This window comes from Diabrotica undecimpunctata, chromosome 9, assembly GCF_040954645.1.
Source record: "Diabrotica undecimpunctata isolate CICGRU chromosome 9, icDiaUnde3, whole genome shotgun sequence".
NCBI lineage: Eukaryota > Metazoa > Arthropoda > Insecta > Coleoptera > Chrysomelidae > Diabrotica > Diabrotica undecimpunctata.
In genome coordinates this window covers 85,948,395-85,967,039 of record NC_092811.1, presented here as the reverse complement: position 1 = coordinate 85,967,039, position 18,645 = coordinate 85,948,395, and the positions used below count along the sequence as shown (strand labels likewise).

Below are 18,645 nucleotides of genomic sequence, written 5' to 3'. Positions count from 1 at the left end.
AATGATTTGAATTGTGACTCTTGTAACTACTATTTTGGTAAAAATTGGGACCTGGACCATCTTTATTCTTCTCTACTTTGTATACCACTGCTTCTGAATTTTTATTTAACTGTTGTGCTTGCATTTGAGTTGTAATTATATTTTGAGCAGTTTGTAATACCTTTTCTGTCTTCAGATCTACTTCTTGCAATCTTCTTCTTCTTCTTCTAATGGAGCTACAACCCTTTGTGAGTCTTGGCCTGCTTAACAATGTTCTTCCATTCTGCCCTGTCGGATACTTTCCTTCGCCACTGCCTGATATTCATGGTTTTAAGATCCCTCTCTACGTCGTCTATACATCTTTTACGGGGCCTTCCTCTTGGTCTGTTTCCTTGGGGCTTCCATCTCTGGACTACTTTTACAGCTCGATCTACAGACTTCTTGTAATAGTTTTTGCTTAATTGAACGGTATTTAGGATTTAAACCAATAATGAACATGTCACACACCAAACTTTCTTTTAAAATTCCTAATTCACATGTTAAACTCAAATTCTTTAGACTAGTCATGAAATCTTCAATGGTTTCACCATCTTTCTGTACTCTAGTAAGAAAATAATGTCTTTCTACTGTTAAATTTTTCTTCGGGTTACAGTATTCAAATTTCCCTACAACTTCTTAAAATGTTACAGTATCCATGTTAACCTCAAATGACTTGTAAATATTTCTTGCATCTGTACCAATATAGTGCAATAATAAAGCTACTTTTCTCGCATCGTTTTCTTCCTCTAAACCTGTGGCCCTCAAAAATATTTTCAAATGTATGCTCCACTCTCCCCAGTTGTGTGCCAAATTTCCTTGCATTGACAATGGTTGGATTTCATTTCCTATTACGTTACTTTTTATTTTTACAACAACAGGTTGATTCTGCTCTATAGAATCTTGTTCCGACATGGTTGAACTTTATCTTTTGACCGTTTTTAATTAAATTTCTTTTAAAACCAACCAGACCACCACGTGCTGTTAGACCATGTTTCGACTTTTGAATGACCATTATAATACTCGTTGCTATAATCTGACCTGAATTTTTACTTCTGACACCATGTTACGTTGTCTCTGTGGGCTTTTAATATTATTGACGACCAGTTTATTTTTAATATCTTTTATTAAAGACCAACTAAACTTAATACATGATTATATCTAACGAGCCATCTTTTCTCCCTGCTGTCCGTTGTCCATCTCCTTCACCTGTCACTCATGTTAAGGTAGGTTTTTCAAATATTAAGGTAGGTTCACATAACATAACACATGGCCGATGGTGATTGGAAAAAATGCATGTGATTGTAATTGTGAAGTTCTAGAATCATAAAAGACATCGCATGCAAACTTCCGATATTGTATTTATTACAAGAACCTAACAAAGTATTTGATCGTATTCGTAATTATTTAGATATGACTTGTGATTGATAGGAATTTACAACACCAGGTTAAATGCTATTATAGTAGATAACCGATAATCTAAGCGACACATTCTTATTCCTTCCTGATAAAAGAAATAAATAATACCTATAGTTTTAGCAAAGCCAGAGTCGTGGTTGTGCATAGAATTTAGCGTAGAGATAGACAATAAAGAATTTGTGTAACTTATTTTAACTTTGAATCACTAATAAATCTGTTGTCTAAAAGTTAGATAGTTATTAAAAACATAAAAGAAAAGGTAAAATGTTAATGGACATTATTGTGAAACTAACTTTCCATCACACATTATGTCCATTTTAGACTGGCTAATAAATAATAATTAACAAGTCAGTGTGTGTGAACGATTTTTTTTATTTACAACAAACCCGCTGAACCTAATAAGGTTATTAGCGGAACGGTAACAATTAATTACACTTTGCTTAGTAGTCATTTAAAAATAAAAGTAGATTATGTATAGTGTTTTCTGAATTTAAAATGTCTTTAAGATTGTTTGGTGAATTGTATTTAATTCTTAATTCTAAGACTCTTGAACTTTTCTCACTTTTTCACTAGCACATGTTTTACCGTAAGGGGTGAACCGTACTCACCACAAATCTGACATTTTTCTTTCTTGAACATAAATGTTCATGGGAAAACTGGGTATGTACAAGTTGTAAACGGGAAATAAATATTTGCTTTCGTCTGGATACCTCGGGTCATTGCCATGGTCCAATCTAATTTTTTATCTTCTGAAGTTTTGATGGTACGGATTTCCATTTATTGTTTCAGTTCTCGAACAGGTGCTTTATGAAATAGCTTTTTAGATCCATACTTACAGATTGGGGTGATATGGGGAAATTGTTGTCGTTTATAGCTTTTTTGGCATTTTTGTCTGCTGCTTCGTTACCTGCTATTCCAACATGTGATGCATATATCTTTAGTATGCAATTTATTTAGTTCTTCCTTTATTAGTATAGCTAATGGATACTGCGAGTATATTTTCCTGATTATTTGTATAGTCTATGTGCCAGGCGACATACTGTATCACTCATACATAACAGGCTACAATTTTCAGGATAGCTTCATAAGAGCTCGACCCCCAAATATCTCTTGGGATATTTTCTGTACCGGGTGCTTTTTCTTTCCAGCTTATCTAAAAGTGGCCATTTTGAAGTGATGTATCAAATTTATTAATAACGTATTGCTGTTTAATGAATACAAAAGTCGACTTCGTGAAATAACCGAAAAAAATCTTGTCCGACAAACATTTTGGTTCCATAAGGGAGTCCACCAAACTAAACATGCCAAAAAAACAACTTTGAGAAATTTAGTAACAAGCTGATTTTCTCTGTATCGTTCAAAAATAACGTGAAAAATACTATTTTTACATTGTCCGACAAAATGTACTCGCCGATTTTTCCATCCGACAGTGAAAATCGGCTTTTCCACGAGTCTGTGGAAATTCATTAATAACTGTGGAACAAAAAAAATTAGATTTGTGAAAGATTTACATACTAAATGGAATATGTGTCCGACAAATATATTGTACCCAAATTTCAGTCCGACAAAAAATAGCAAATTTTTTATTTATTTAATCTATATAAATTTCAGATATTACGCAAAGCTTTATTTATAACCGTCGGACTAAGTACAAAGTTCATTTTTTAGATAATTATTTAATGTTTATTACTATTGGTGAACAAATCAAATGGTGAGGGAGAATCATGAATCAACCATGAAAAAATCAGTTATTTTTCGCGTAAAATGCAAAAACTCGCATTTATTAAATAGCGTTATTGAGAATTTTGCGTATAACTAGGATTACTGGTATTTAAGTAAGTATTTGATATTTTATATTAAATTTTGTATGATTATTAAAAAAAATTGTAAAAATAATAATATATATATATATATATATATATATATATATATATATATATATATATAAGTAAATAAGTAAAAAGTGATGGCATGTCTTGCAAAACAGAAAACCAAAAATGGTATATCGATGGAAGGCAACCGTATATACGTATTTCTGACTATTGGTCGTCTTCAGTACGGTGCAGCCAAGTTAAAAAAGGAGCATATTAACTTGGGAAAGGATCACTACAGGAGCAATGCAACCAATTTGTGGCATTAGAGTTAGAAGACCCTGATGGTTGCCAGGGCAACAACTATATAATTCTGTGTAAAATTCTTCAACTACCTTAATTATCTTATCTTTATCTGTTACCACTTTTCCATTTCGATCTGCGAGCTTAACAATATTCTTCTTACCTAGAGCTTGACATCTCTTCAGCATCTTTAAACTTTAATTTTCCTCGACAACCGTTATTATCTTTTTTGTGTTATATTGTCGTACGTCCTTTCTCACTTAAGTAGTTGTAGTACGCGTGCATTCGTATCGTTTTTGTTCTTAAGTTCTCTATGTGTCTCTATAAGTCTTTTTGTCTCTTGACTGATTTTTTCCTCCTGATCTCTTCTAGGATTTGTATTGCACTTTTTCTCTGCCTTCTTAATAGCTTTTATTAAATTATCATTTAAGGTTTCAACATCCATAACGTCTATATTTGTTGTCTCTAGACATCTCAGAATTTCCTCTTCGAAGGACATGGTGTTTTCGATTGGAGTCCATCCTATTGGGTGTGTTTTTTTATCATTTTGTATCTTTGTTTTTGGAGATTTATCACGATCTTTGCTCTTACCATTCTATGATCACTTCCCACTGAACAGCTATTAAGAACTGTTACATCATGGGCCATGTCTTTGTTGTTGGTTAAGACAAAATCAATTACATTTTTGACAAAAGCAATTACATATGTATATATATATATATATATATATATATATATATATATATATATATATATATATATATATATAAATAATACAGGAAACACAATAATCTTACCTGTACTTTCGTCATCTGACACAGAGTTTTTGTCGTTATCGCTATCGTCACCTGATATGTCTGATAATGTAAACGTCTCCTTACTTGCCGACGCCAGGTTATGTGGTTTAGGCAGGACTGGCTCAAATTGTGTCAAAGCACAGAATACACTACACCCAGTTGGGTGGTGTATTCTGTGGTCAAAGCAAGTTTTGTTTGATAAAGTTGATTATAGGAGTCAGCCATGATTTATGTCAAATATTGGGATAGGCAACTTTGGTATAGACAGATATGATGAATTTGAAGCGAAAGAGCGTAAAAGCGCGAAATATGGAAAATTGTGGGTTATACAATTATGGCACTGAGCCATTTGACATTATCTATAATCAGAATCTGGCAAAAGTGTTGCAGTTAAAACTCAATTGTCATTTCTTAAAAACTAGTGACTACATTTTTGATCTTCTTCTTCACGTGCCATCTCCGCGACGGAGGTTGGCAATCATCATGGCTATTCTGATCTTGGATGCTGCTGCTCTGAATAGTTCAATTGATGTGCATCCGTACCATTCCCTCAAGTTACGCAACCATGAGATTCTTCTTCTTCCTACACTTCTCTTGCCCTGGATTTTCCCTTGTATAATCAATTGAAGTAGGTTGTATCTCTCATTACGCATAACATGCCCCAGGTATTGCAGCTTTCGTGTCTTGATGGTTTCCAATACTTCCATTCTTTTGTTGATTCTTCTCATGACTTCGTTGTTTGTTACATGCTCGGTCCATGATATCTTCAGGATTCTTCTATACACCCACATTTCAAATGCTTTCAACTCTTTAGCAGTCGACGCGTTAAGTGTCCATGCTTCTATCCCATAAAGCAGAGTCGAGAAAATATAGCACCTTGCCAGCCTAACTCTCAAGTCCAATTTTAGTTCTCTTGCACAAAGTACCTTTCTCATTTTATTGAAGTTTGTACGTGCTTTCTCTATTCGAACTTTGATTTCTTTGGAGTAATCGTTTGTGTGATTAATTATTGTGCCAAGATAGTGGTAGTTTTCAACTTGTTCTAAAGCACTACCGTTAATTGTCAGGCTTTCACCATTATTTTGGGTTTTTGATATCCTCATAAATTTGGGTTTTTTGGTGTTTATTGATAATCCAACATTTTTGATACTTGAATGGTAAATACACGTTCGTTGCTATAAGCATTTGTCTGATAAATTAGTATAAAAAGGAGAAAAACAAAATAACGTAAGTGTCACAGCAGTTAACATCAAGCATGGGTTATACAAGTTTTATGAGTAATTTTCATATTATAATAAGAATAAAACTCTTTGGACTTAATCTAAGTTTTATAAGAGATATATTTTTTTATTCGGCAAAATATACATCAATATAAATCTATAGAGTAATTTTATATATTTATTATATTCCGTAATTTCTCATTAGCGTCTATTTTTGTTCCCAGTAGTGTAATCGTATCATATAAGTCATATATGACACAAACTAATGAAATGATTTAAAAATCGATAAAGTAATATAATAATAATAACGGCTAAACTCATACTCATTTTATATATATTGAGTGATCAGCATGCCTGCACACGTGTGGGTTAACCCCGTGCAGTCTGATTCAAGAGAAGAATTTATCGGTCAGTATTTTTTTTATTAGAAAAATTAGTGTATTTTACTTTGGAAACCTTCCACAAACGTGTTAATTAATGTTTGAAAAAAGACTTTTATATACCACAAGTTTCATTTAGAATTACAATGTTCAAATATTATCCGAATTAACTTTACGGTTAAATTTTTGTTATATATTTAGTTTTAATCCCAACAAGATATCTCTCAATATTTTCCCGTAAGTGACAGTTAACAAATGTTACCAAAAAACAACAATTTATTATTTATTATTGTCTGTCTTTTGGGCTACACGAAATGTGCAAAATATATCTTGCCAAAAAGTTTGCTGTAGCTGAGATGTATACAAGACAGTATATGTATGCTATAATTACACTATTTGGGAGAGTGATTCATCGTTTCAACGCTGAATATCCTCAGATTTAAATGTACACAGCGGCCCTTGAAAACTACCCGTTTTCTCAATTGCAATTTGCGTTTTCTCATAAGAAATTACACAATATATAAGTAGTATATTTATTTGTGCTTCTCTATAGAAAAATTGACCAGGAGTTGTCGTACAGTGTAGCCAATTCTTGTTCACAAGTAGTAATTATGGTCATACAAAACCTGTATTCTTCCACGCAGAGATTATTACCGTCATAAAAATACCAAAAAACATGATTTTTTGAATAGTAAAAATTAAGCACAAAATTATAATTAAAAAAAATTTATTTATATGTTCCGTTTCGTTACATATTTAAATTTATAAAATAAAAATCGATATTTTAAATCATTATTTTTCAATCATTTGGACACTTTGGAATTAGCGACGGACCTCCGTTTCAATTCCGACCCACAGAAAGCCGTAAAACTAGTTTTTGCGAGCAAGTGCCCATCAACAATCGTTCATTTACATTGGCGTTTCTGAGGATACTTCATGTGTTGTATTTTGTGAATATATTTTATGCGATAAGTTTGTGTTATTAATAAAACGTGTTATTGATAATACAAATGTTATAGTTTGTCGTTTTATAGTAAATTTTTAGTTATATTCTGTGATTATTTGGTTTGAGTTTTATTGGAGTTGGACGAAAAACCGAGTTGTTTCAAGCGAATACAGCAAAATTCTGATGTTGATTCCAAAAATGAAAAGCCGCAAAAGAGACGGAAAATGTTAACGTCCGAAGAGAAGGTAATGTTACGAAACGTTTATGAAGGAATTTTAGGCAGAAAAATGGCATTAAATGTTAGCCAAGAGGTCGACATTTGTAGCAGTTTAACAAAAGTATCCGTTAGCTGTATTTATCGTGTACTTAAAAATACATCGGAAAATAAAAAGCAAGAAAAAGGTAAAACTAGAGGTAGGAAAAGCATTGTTTTGGATGACGAGACAAGGAACTTTCGATATGTAAAACTCAACAGAAAAAGTATGCTATTAGAAAAAAGTAAAATTATTGTGTGGAGAAGAAAATATTTAGAAGAAATACACAAAATTCGCAGCACTGGACGCAAAATATGTTATTTGGATGAAACCTGGATTAACGAAGGTCATACAGTTGGAAAATTTGGCAAGATTTAAATGTCAAAAGTAAACGTGAAGCATTTATAGAAGGCTGGTCTACAGGATTACAAGCTCCATCAGGAAAGGGACGGCGTTTAATCATCACCCATATAGGAAGTGATACAGGGTTTCTTGGTGATGATTTTCTTTAATTTGAGTTAAAAAAAAAATCAGATGATTATAAAAGAAATTGAAAGGGAGGGTTCAAGAATGGCTTACAGAAAAGGGGATTGCATACGAAGAATCAATGCTCAAAATTTAGCTACTTGACATTGCACGGTTAAGGAAAAGTGAATATCTTAAATAGGCTGTAGATGAAACTGCAAAAGATTATGGTGTCAAAGTTCTGCGTCTACCACCTTATCATTGCGAACTTTATCCCATTGAACTTATTTGGGCGCAAGTGAAAGGAGAAGTAGCACGCAATAACAAAACGTTCAAATTAAACGAAGTTAAGGAACTTTTGATTCAAGCAATCCTCCATATAACTTCAGAGAAATGGGCTAAATGTATAGGCCACATAATTAAAGAAGAACATCGTATGTGGAACTTGACACTCATATCGAAGTTTTACTAGAGCCAATTATAATTACACCAGGTGGTGAAGATAATGACAGCGATAGCAGCACTGCATCTTCAGATTTAGACAGCGAATAATATTTTCTAATAGTTTAATAAGAACATCAGCATAAAAAAAAACCAAAAACGAAAAAAAAAACGGGAAGAACATAGAAGTGTGTATACTGTTTGTGTTTAAATAGAATAGTACAATGTTTTGTTACATCAAACAATATTGTTATTTTGTTTTTATATAATTTTATTTTGTTTTATAGGATTTTATTTTGTTTTGTTTTATACTGTTTAAGTGTTTTGTTAATTTTATTTAATAAAACAATATGACTCTTGGCGAACACTCATTTAAAAAAGTAACGCGCCACAAAACATACCTCTGGGGTGGTGTGGAAACTGTCTTAAAATTTGTTTTAAAAAAATTTCATTGTGTAACTCTTTAAGGACGGGTCATCTCAAAAGACGTTTTAGCGTAACTTCCGCGACAGCCGGGTGGTATCAGTAAGCTTTCTGCAAAATTACTTGTTTTTTATAGCTTTTTGTTTGAGGAATTCTGTATTTTTAGGGGAATGTAGGGAATGAGCCACAAAATATTTATTCATATGTTTATTTACTGACGTTTCGATCTCTATATCCGGAGACCGTTTTCAATTATACAAATGATAGGAATATTTATTTTCTATGGCTTTTTGCTTGTCGTTCTGTATTTTTAGAAATAATGTTGGGAATAAGTCACAATATATTTGTTCAAATGTTAAATTTACGGACATTTCGATCTCTACAAAGAGACCGTTTTCAAACGTACAAATGACAGATATATTTATTTTTCTATAGCTTTTTGTTTGTAGCTTTCTGTATTTTTAGGGAGAAGGTTGGAAATAAGCCACAATATATCTATTTACATGTTTAATACACTGACGTTTCGATCTCTATTCTGTTTTTAACGATAGAAAAAAAAAGAAAATAAATAATATAAGATTATAAAAATATATAATAATAAACAAATAAAATAAATATAACTACCATTTATATCTTTGAAAGCGGTCTTCGGATATAGAGATCGAAACATCAGTAAAAACTTGTAAATAAATATATTGTGGCCTATTTCGAACATTAATATTTGAAAAATAAAATATAATTAACGTTAAAATAAAAGTGAGTGTACGTCACTGGATTTTCATACGACTTTCCGCATTTCTACGCCTTTAAACGATGTTAACGCATAGTAGGATCATTCTCAACCTTTATATTTAAATTTCTGGCAATAGGCTATTAATTATGTTCTTTATAAAATAACTACAACATTAAAGAAGTTTTATTATTTCACATGGTCAATAGCCCCTCAAAGATGAAAATTCCGTGGAGTGCTACCATTTAAAGGGGTGCATTTTTAAAAAAGGTAAATTTTTCCCTATGCACTAGGGTGCATTTGGTGAATTCTATGCAGTTTTCGTAAATAACTTTTATTCTCTATAAAATGATGTGTGTTCGTTGGAGAATTAAATAACGTAACTCTGAATGAAATGCACAAATTTATTTAGATGTTAACAGTTTAGGGTATAAAACTATACTAACTTAAGAATTACAAACTATATCCTAAAAACCTCTCATAGTTCTTGATAATATCGTAAACACCTCGAGATACTCAGCGTGGATGTTTATCATCTTTTAAGTAGTCTGAATATTGAGATAAAACACACACACACACACACACAGTGGCGTGCTCGCCATAACAAATATACATTTACAGAAAAATTGTTCAGAATTAAATTTCCTATCAAAATATCACTTTTAAAGTTAAAAATAAGTTTTTTTTTTGACAAAAATACATTTAAAAAACAAAGCAAAAAAACACGTTATTTTTTTTACCTCATAAAATTTTGTGACGAGGATATAGGTAAAGGCACTGCCTTACAGAAAAAAAAAATATTATCCCTCTTATTGAAAACGATATTTTGAAGAAGTCTTTAGGATTCACAGTACCTATCCGAGATACGATTTTTCAAAGTTTGTCGCTCACTGCATTTTTTTGCCAATTTTCCTATTTTTTCGCAAAAATTGTTCTATAACTCTTTTCTAAACAATGTTAGGTATATATTTAATAAAAAGAAAAATAATTACCTTTAATTTTCGGGTAGTGGCGCTATAGTTTCTTACAAGTTTAATTGCACCGGTGTTATAGACCAGGTGGGTCTAAAAACTAGAAATAGATTTTTTTTTATTTTGTAGGAATTTCAAATAGGTAAATATATTGAGACATTTCAATAAAACAAATAAATGAAACTTTATAAGTATTTTAAACTAAACAGAACAATAATTTAAATAGTTATTAAAAAAATGTCATGTGTATTAATTTTTCCTTAAAAAAATGTAACGCAATAAACACCAAAAAATGTTAAATAAACATAAATGCAACAAAAAACTACAAAAAAAACGATATAGTTTTATTGTAGTTACCTATAGTTCTGACATAAACCTAGAATATGCTCGAAGCACATAAATGCATTGCATTTATAGCAGGAAAAACGAATTTTTCTGTTCTTTCTCCAGCCGCAGTAGACGCACCTTACAACAGGTAATTGAATTTCTTGATTTTCCGGTATATCACTTTGAGTTACTTCTGTAAGCCTCAGCTTCAGCGTCGTCGGAAGATTGCCAAGAGCTGCTCCTAAAATACTTTTAAATTACAAACTGCAAATATCTTGAGTCCGTATTTATTAGGTTATGGTGGAATGGTGTTTTTTATCATCAAACCTAATCTGATAAACCTCACTGATAAAATGGAAATCAAGCATTTCCATTTTATCAGTGAGGTTAGCATTTCGCTCTAGCGAATAATTTTCTTGAATGGAGGCCACGTATTTATTTGTATTTTCCACAATGATACCAATTATCATGCCATACAAGAAATAATTCCAAATCTCGACAGTGTCCATTAAATTTTTGGTAATTTTTGTAGGTCCTGGTAAGTGAATTATTATATTGTTCTGTCTTGTTATAGTAGTTCTTGGCTTTGGAGGATACTTCTTCCAGTAAGTTGTACGGTTCTGGCCTAAAACAATAAAAATTTAGCATTACTTGCTAATATATTATTCTGCAACTGTTTCACCTGCAACTGGTATCTCTTTTTCTGATTCACTCTCGTGATTTATAACCTCCTTAATATCCTGTCCGTCTTCTTCTGATTCATTTTCAGATATCACTGACTTATTGTCACTATTATCTTATCTTACTTCTTCTAAAAGTTTTTGTAAGTAAGCTAGCTTGTGCGTGTAATCCTACATTGTTAATTCTAACAATCTCTTAATTAGAATTCTAGAAACGTACAAATATCTAAAACCTCCTCGGAATACTTTTGTATCAATATTAGTGGCGCCAGTCTAAGATACCCGAAAGCTCGTTTACTATACCACACTATTACCCTATAGTGGTTACATGACGACTAACCGTCGGTCCCAAGGATACATGAAGGTAAAGAACATCCCAGAGGTACTTTTCAGTGCGTCATTAATTATGACGTCATAGAATGAATTAGGTGTGTCGAGAATTATTTCATATAATTATTGAAGAATCTGACATATGCCAGGATCGTACTTAGCCACAAGTGAAAAGCTTGTGGAATTACTAGGATTTTTATTGCAAGGTCATCTGAGTAGATTTGATTATTACAAAATATGTTTTTTTTTTAATGGGGGTAATCCCGTATATTAATAAAAATAAAAAGTAAACAATATTGTTTATTAAATTTATAAATATGGAAATATTTAAAATCGACGACAAAATGGTTCATTTATTGAATTTTTGTATCTTCTTCTTCTCAAGGAAATCTGGCGTCAAGGCGTCTGCCCGTCGAAAGTTGGCAATCATCACAGCGATTTTTAATTTTAAGACCGCGGCTCTAAATAAGTCGTTATTACATGAGTTACATCTCCTTCCTATGGATCTTTTTCTCCGGATTTTCCTTGCATAATGACCTGGAGTATTAGATATTTATCTCCTATCATCACATGACCCATATATCCCACTTTTCTCCTCTTAATTTTTAGTACTTCTCTTTCCTTGTGCATACGTCACATTACCTCAACGTTGGTTATTCCATCTAACCATGAGATCTCTAGTACTCTTCGGTACATCCGCATCTCGAATGCCTTTAGTCTCCTCACGTCAATTTTCTTTAGTGTCCACGCTTCCATACCGTATTATAATAAGGATAGCACATATCACCTCAGCAGTCATATTTTTAACTTAAGGTTTAAGTTTCTACAGCAGAGAAGCCCCTGTATTCTTGTAAATATGGTTCTGGCCTGTTCGATTCTGATTCGTATTTTTTGAGAGCTGTCATTGTTTTCATTAATAGTTGTATATAGGTATTTGAATTCTCTTACTATTTCAATAGGCTGATTCTGTACATATATCTCACGAATGTCCTGAGTTGTCTTTGTTATTAACATATATTTCTATATATATATCTATATAGAAATCTTCTATCTATATATATATTATTCTTTTTCGCTTACTGCGGTCACCTAATTAAGAAGTATCTGTAGGTCTTCATGTAATTCGGCTAAAAGAACTGTATCATTAGCGTATCTCAGGTTATTTATGATCATGTCATTAATTCTAATGCCTACATTTCGTTAATCCATTGCCTTACTTAATATGTCTTCCGAGTATATATTAAATACTACTGGTGAATGTATACACCCTTGTCGAACAACTCTTTGTACTTCTATTTCTTCTGATGTTATGTCTTCTATTCTAACTACTGCTTTTTGGCCATAGTATAAGTTACACAAAAAAGACTGTTTTCAAAAATTGATTAGGTAACTTATAAATTAATTACATAAATAAAATATAATTCTAATCATAAAAACTATTTATTTACTAATTCGTAATAATACTAGTTTATTAAAAACACTGAAAAGTAGAATTTGAATATCAGTGTAATAGAAAATTATAGAAAAATACTGCCAGTGGAGAGTTTCCTTAAAGATATATCCTTAGACGAATTCATGGTGAAAGATTTTGGTCATAACCTAGCAAAACATTAATTAGAGAAGAAATTTCTAACGCCTCAGCAACACGCTGAAATAAACAGTAAATAAAACAATTTTATTTTGAGGGTAATAAAATACTTAATTAATAATTAAATACTTCACGAACAGCAGAAATTGGTAATAATGTTTGTCCAGCTTCCTTTTCCAATTGAAAATATCTAAGTAATTTTAATATTAGTACTTGTTCTTTTTCCGTATATCTTGTCATCTTGGCCTTACACAAAAACAAATAAACACCCAATACTATGTACAAATACTGACCTGAACAACAGTCGTCACTTGCTGTTTAACACTTCGAAAGAATGGCCAGCATGGACGAAGTTTTACGTCAACTGTCAGTAATAGGCGTATTTGATTGGCTAGAGAAAGCGCGCATTTAAATATCAACGAATCAAATGTAGGTTAGGAAAGAACCGCTTATGTATGTAAGCTTATTCTAACGCTGCAATATAGTTCTGTTTAATCACGGAACTACCGCTTTTTTCGTCACACCCAACTTAATGCAGTAGAAAGAAATCGAAAAACTGTGACGCACTGAAAAGTACCTCTGGGATGTTCTATACTGAAACGTTTCCCTACAATAACCAATTACCACATAATTAACACATAAATAAATATCAATTGCTCAATAATTTAGGTTACACAACTGCAACTATGATAATTTTTACACAAACATTTAACATGTAACACACAAAAGCAGTCAGAATTTTATATTCCTAGGGTAACACCACCCTCAAAATGTGTTTTAGCCACTAGGGGCTATTGGCCTACAAGATGTAGGTCAGATATGTCAACTTTAAAATGACATAACCAATAATTAAATCTTTGGTTATGCACATTTCTAAATATTTTATACAATAAAAACCTTTTTGTTGAGAACGATTTCCAGAGTGGAAATCGAAACGTCAAATATTAGTTAAATAAAAACTGTGATTTTCATCACAATGACAACCAATAATTGTGGGTTAATCCCATAAAAAAATAATATTTAACTTAAAAATGCCATAAGGAAGTAGTTTCAGAACCTTGCTTATAAAAGTTATAATAAGAGAGAAAAATAGCCGTGAAACTTGGCAAAAATCGTTAAAAGCATGAATTTTTAAAGAACCGTATCTTGCTTAAAATTAGTTCAAAACCTTATGTTATAGAACGTTTTAAAAGCAATTAATTTCTCTTTGAATTAAGTGTACCACTACATATACCTAAAAGTGCGTACAAAAAATTTATAGAAAAATGTTTGCGGAAAAATAGGAAAAATGGCCAAAAAATGGTGTGACAAACTTTAAAAAATGGTGTATGGGATACTGTAAATCCCAAATACTTTTACCAAACATCATTTTGAAGAGGAAGGATAAAAGTTTTTTCTGTACAGCCACACCTATACCTACACCCCCGTGGAAAAAAGGTATGAGGAAAACAATAAAAATCGCTTGTATTCCTGTTTTTTTGCTCCGTTTTTTGAACATATTTTTGTAGATTGAAGACTTGTTGACTTTAAAATGTGGCATTTCGATAGAAAATTTAATTTAAAACAACTTTCGTATAGATGTATATGTACGAAAACTACATATAATTCACCCAAATGTAGCCTAGTGCATAGGGACAAATTACCCTTCAAAAATGCACCCCATTATATAGTAGTACCCCTGGGTTTTTCATTTATGACCATATGAAACAATAAAACCCCTTTACCGTTTTAATTCATTTTAGCCCTATTTTTTTTTAACATAATCAATAATCAATAGCCTATAAACACACCACATACACCACGATTTGAAGGTTCTTTACTATCATCTGGCATGTATGGATGTAACAAACTCAAATCCAAAGACCTACAAGACATTTTCATATTTTCTTATTTAAGTGGTAGTGGACAAAGGTGCAAAGGTAATTATGCAAGGAAAGATACAAGGGAAGAGAAACCCAGGACGACGCAAAATATCCTGGCTAAGAAATTTGAGAGAGTGGTTCGGTTGCAGCTCACTAGAATTATTCAAAAGCGCGGCCAATAAAATTAAAATAGCGATGATGATTTCTATCTTCCGATAGGAGAAGGAACCTGAAGAAGAAGGACAAAGGTGCAATTTACTCTAATGACCCTTAACTAAAAAAAAATTTGACTAATATTTCTGTCCTTTTAGAGCAAAATATACCGGTAAACAATTGTTTTATGCACCTTCTTCTTCTTCTTCTTCGTATGTTTGGCCTTAAGACCTGTTGTTTTCGGTCTGATTTATCAGTATTTGCGATATTGACTGCCAGCTGCCATCTCTTAATCTTTTAGAGGGTCAGCTTTGTGGTCTTTTATCTTCTGGTTTTCCATCTCTTACTATTCGGGTAAGTCTCTCTTTCCACTCTGTTAATGTGTTGGTTCTATTCTCGTTTTCTTTGGCGTCCCCATCTGACGATATCATGTACTTTACACATGTCTCTGATTTCAACTCTTTCTAGGGATTCTGTCTCTTAAAGTTTTACCTGCTATCATCCACTATGCGAAGCTAGAAAATTTTTCTTTGCTTTTTCAGTTAAAACTTTCACAAGAATAAAGTCACTTGACTTAATTTGTTGTTTTAGTTTTTTCCAGGCTAAACCTTTTGAGTAGATTAACTTTAAGTTCGCTGTCATTGACGGGCACTGCGTCGCTGTCTCCACATTTCTAACATAAATGGCTCTCATTTGTACAGTAACGTTTGAATCCCACGTTTAGTAATATATTGTCTATGATCTGTCGTAAACATGCTAATTGTACGGGGGGTACTCGACGAGTCTTTAACCCTTATCCAGCCAAGGTTGGGTCCAACAGGTCCGAGACGTCAATTATTTAATCATAAACTGATAAAAATTTTTTTTGAATTTTATGCATCACCGAATTTGTTTAGGAGTATGTTTACTTTAACATAGTTATGAGCTATTCAAAATATTCATTATAATTTTTGAAATATTTATTACGAAATATTTGTCACGTAAACACGGGCCCGTCAAATCCTATTTGTATTTATACCTAAAGTCTAAATCTTTGTTATAGAAGTTATTCTGGCAGTCAGGTAATGTTTTTGTGGATTATCTAAACAACTTTTTTGATTCCGGAAATCCAATAATAAAGTCTAAAACGTGTAACAAACAATGTAAACATCTCTTTGATGTGAACATCAAAAATATGCTTACAGTAGGTGTTATATCTATTCTAAATGAATTTTAAAAACTGATAATCATTGTTGGAATGCAATAATATTGTTAGGTAGGTACCTATACATATTTTAAAATAAATAATGTATCTGCTATCAATCGTTTGATACCTATGTTAGTGTCGACAACTAAGCTTCTAAAATTATACTGAATTACAGTGAAAGTAGATAGTGCGAATAAAATTTCCCGAAAACCATTATCAGCGGCAGAACTGCAAGATATTGCTAATAATTTATGGGATTCCGATGATGAAGAATCTCCTGAAGTAGGTGGCATAGAAAGTGACTCTGAAATTGAAGATCATCTTTCGGAAGCAAGTGAAGAGGATGATCAGCAAGTAGTATTGAGCGATAATGAAAAATAATGTGTAGCTACAAGTTCCCAGATTTCAGAGTGTGTAATTTTTAAAACTAAGGATGATATTAACTGGAAGAGTCAACCACAATCGACAGGACGTATGCGATCCTGCCACATAATAAAAAGCAAAGTATACAAAGTAATGTTAGCCCCTGGTCAAAGTGTAGATGATTATGTTGATTTCTTTTGTTTTTGGGCGAAAAAATTGTAAACGAAATAGTAAAGTGTACAAATAAAAGAGCTGAAAAAGTCCTGGTGATAGAGAACTGGAAACATTGCGACTCTACAGAGCTATATGCGTTTATTGTACTACTACTAACTGCAGAGCACCTGAGTGCCAATATCCATAATGTAGATATACTTTGGAGTAAGTTTTATGGACCTACTATATTTAAAGCTACAATGGGGTTAAAACGGTTCGAAAAGATTTGTTCGATTTGACGATAAGGACACGAGGTATGAACAAAGAAGGAACGACAAATTAGCAGCAATACGCGATGTGTGGAATCAAATCAACCAAAACTTTCAGAAATAATAATTACCTGGAAAAAACATAACAGTAGATAAGCAACTTGTTCCGCATCAAGATAGGTGTCCTTTCAAGCAGTATATGCCTTCAAAGCCAGATAAGTATGGCATATATGGTGGACCTGTGACTTGGAAACATATTACCTTTTAGGTAGAATGCCATATACAGGAAAAACAGAAATACAGTAGCCAAAAGTCTTGCATCTCAAGTTGCAAAGCAACTCGTTAAGCCTTATTATAATTCCAAGAGGAATGTGACTTGCGATAACTATTTCACTGATCTTGCTCGAGCACATGAATTACTGGTAAATTCACTAACTCTTGTGGGCACAGTGAAAAAAAAAAATTAAAGATTTATTCTTCTGGAATTTTTACCAAACAAGAATCGTTTAGAGAAATCTTTAATTTTCGGATTCACTCCAAAAGCAGCTCTTGTTTCTTACGTTCCGAAAAAAACAAAGAAATGTCCTATCCCTGTCTACCATGCATCACAAAGCTAGCTGTGTAGATGATGTTGACAAAAACCAGATATGATACTCTATTATAATGGTACAAAATGTGGTGTCGATATGCTAAACCAAATGGTATATATATATATATATATATATATATATATATATATATATATATATATATATATATATATATATATATATATATATATATCTAGACTATATCTTATATATATATATATATATATATATATATATATATATATATATATATATATATATATATAAGAATTCCTGGATATTAGTGACTGTCAATATAAACAAACAACACAGTTTATTAGGGTTGCAGTCAGAAAATTGGCCGGGATGTTAATGAAACACTCTTATGACTTTTTGTCTAGCTTTCGGAATGGTTTTATTCCTTTTTCAAGACACTGTAATAAGAAAAAGTGTAAATATTTTTAAAATATCACAAATCTTCAGTGAAACTTACTAGTCGTTGAGATTATTAATAAAAGCATAGACACTCAACATTAATAACACACACATAAAATATAAAATAGTGGACAAAATACATTTTAAAATTCTTTAAAATTTAGGTAAAAATAGTAAAAATTTTGTTGTCATCTTTTACTGGTGTGTTTTAACTCTGGCACATAGAGAACAAAAAAAAATCCTATGATTAAAAAGTAATTAGGTGTACTTAATATCATATTTCTTTTTAAGAAATACTAGAGGCCCATCTTAGGTGATTTTAATTTTTAAACCTGTCTTAATGGTATGCAACATGTTATGCATATAACTGTAATTTGTGTGGGTACGGGTGCAGGTAGATATTAATTTTATTTTGGATGTTTTTCCAGTAAGTAACAATAAATGTTGCTCAGTTTATCTATGTCTGACTTTTTATTGATGCAAGATGTACTCGATTTTATGGAACATATTTCCAAGAAAACACGTTTTGAATGGTTCTTTTCCTTTGTCAAAATA

The 18,645-nt window shown here is 31.9% G+C and overlaps 1 protein-coding gene across 6 annotated transcripts in view; it reads left to right on the top strand.

Annotated features, from left to right (window-relative positions):
* LOC140450217 (phospholipid-transporting ATPase ABCA3-like) overlaps window positions 1-18,645 on the top strand; it is a 372,486-nt gene that overhangs the window by 126,690 nt on the left and 227,151 nt on the right. The window contains exon 1 of one of the 6 annotated variants that reach the window (XM_072543711.1): window positions 3,137-3,261. The exons of the other annotated variants lie outside the window; for them this stretch is intronic. The gene's annotated coding sequence lies outside the window, so the exon portion shown is untranslated. Of the gene's footprint in view, window positions 1-3,136; window positions 3,262-18,645 lie in introns of those variants that run through there. 6 annotated transcript variants of the gene reach the window in all.